The 2,029-nt window shown below is 41.2% G+C and overlaps 1 long non-coding RNA gene across 1 annotated transcript; it reads left to right on the top strand.

Moving 5' to 3' along the window:
• The first annotated feature begins 78 nt into the window (after nucleotides 1–78).
• Nucleotides 79–1,871, top strand: LOC119884552. Its single transcript, XR_005441045.1, has 3 exons — nucleotides 79–175; nucleotides 307–452; nucleotides 1,812–1,871. It is a non-coding gene; the product is annotated as an uncharacterized LOC119884552 (long non-coding RNA).
• The last annotated feature ends 158 nt before the right edge of the window (nucleotides 1,872–2,029 follow it).

Below are 2,029 nucleotides of genomic sequence, written 5' to 3'. Positions count from 1 at the left end.
CACACACACACACACAGTTAAAAGCTGATTTCCTGTAAATGTAAGGGGAGGAGCAACACTGATCATGTGACCCGGGCACATGATAAAAGGAAGGGACTCTGCAGCTGAAAGAGTTCAGTCAGTTCAGACTCCATTGTGACTCAGCAAAAGAAGGAAAACTGAAGGCTGAGGCAGAGTGAGTGTTAAACCAACATTTATTATTTTACTGTCAATGTCTCTGAGTCAGTTTTCTCCCTCTGGATTGTTGTTCTTCCTGATTAGTGTGTTTCCTAAACTCACAGTCAGTGTTACTGTTTTACCTCCCAGACAGACTGAAGTCCAGAACATGAGTATTTGTGGGGAGGAAGAGGAGGACAGACCAGAGACTGCAGGATCCAGCTGTCTGTCTGTGAAGAGTGACCGGTCCAAAGATAAACTTCCAGAAGTAACAAACCTGGACCCTCAGACACAAAGTAACAAACTGTTTTGACTGTAAACTCATAGAAGATGATCATATTTTTGCTTCATGTTGACGTCACTGTAAAGATTTAGAAGGATTCAGAATCTGAAAGAATCTGCTTCAAATGTGTCCTTCATTTTCTCCTATTTGTCCTCTAAACACTGAGCTGTTTGGCTCTTCCTCAGATCAGCTGTTCTGATCCACCAGATGCATCTTGAATCACTTCAGATCATAATTGTGCAACATGTGGTGAAAAAGCATTTGTAGTTCAGCTTTGCTCACCTTGATGAACACTTTGCTTTGAATCATTAGTAAGTGGAGCTTTGAGCTCAGATTCTCTCCACCATATATTGTTCCTAAAGGTGAAGAACAAACATCCACGGGCAGCACTGATGGAAAAGTTAGCAGTGGATGGAAAAAGGGCAGAAAATGGTCCCGTGGAGATACCAGCTGCTGTTTTCTGTTACTTAAGTCATCAGAACTTTAACTTACTGCTGACTCAAAGTGAGCTTTTCCTTCTGCTGCTTGACGTAAAACGTTTTCAAACCAGGGGGACATTCTCACCCCCGTACTCATCACAAATGGACGCTTGGTTAAGACATCGCTTTTAAACAAACTGGGTACCCCTTTAGCTACCTCCGGAGAGTGTTTTAGTGAAGACGGGCAAAAACGGAGGACTTTAGAAACGATGGCACAGACGCTCACATTTGGCTCTCTGCTTGGATCTTCTAAGTCATGCAAAGCAGAAACGCAATGCTGCTGACTGAGTTTTAGTTTTGCTATTTTTATTAAAATATTTGTACCTTACAAATAACACTTAGCAGCCTATACTTGTACTGTGTATGTTGCCATATTTACTCTGTGACGAGTCTCAGTCTGTTTTCTGCTGCCACAGTAGCTTTAACTCCCGTGTTACATTCAGTAACAGTCCCAGCTCGTTATTGGTCCATGAAAAATAAAATCTGATGTGGTTCTTCATATGCGTTACATTATTCTTTCGCTAAATCTTCTGCGGATTAGACCATCTGCTTCATGTTTATACTAGCAAGCGCATGCCCAGTGTACGTGAATGCCCACTAGATGTGCGTTTTCAGACGTTTTAATACAGACTGAGATCAACGACACGCAGCTAAAACGCTGCTGTGGATGGAGATCGTATTCATTTTAACTGTCCATTTTTTAAAAAATGGAGTAGTATGAATGGGGCCTAAGATAAGATGTGAAATTTCCGATGTTCCCCCAAAACTGGACTTTATAACCTTTTACTTCTATATTTATTCTTATATTGATTGATTGTTTTATTTGTAATGAAAATAATCACTAGATTGTTAAACTTTACTTTTACTTCCACTTTTTTTTTTCTTTTTTGAAGTGAGAGGTGGTCTGCAGGAGGTTTTAGATGAACATAAGATCAGTCTGAGGAGGAGATGTGAACGTGTGACTGAAGGAAGTGAGAAACAGGAAGTGGAACCCTCCTCAACAGGATCTACACTGAGCTCTACATCACAGAGGGACAGAGTGAAGAGGTTAATACCCAGCATGAGGTGAGGCAGCTTGAGACAGCTTCCAAGAAGAAGACCCTCCATGACA

Source organism: Micropterus salmoides, unplaced genomic scaffold (genome assembly GCF_014851395.1).
Source record: "Micropterus salmoides isolate LMB-PRFRI ecotype aquatic unplaced genomic scaffold, ASM1485139v1 Ms_hic_scaffold_3526, whole genome shotgun sequence".
Taxonomy (NCBI): Eukaryota; Metazoa; Chordata; class Actinopteri; order Centrarchiformes; family Centrarchidae; genus Micropterus; species Micropterus salmoides.
Note: the sequence above shows the minus strand (reverse complement) of the source record. Positions and strands in the feature narration are given on the sequence as shown.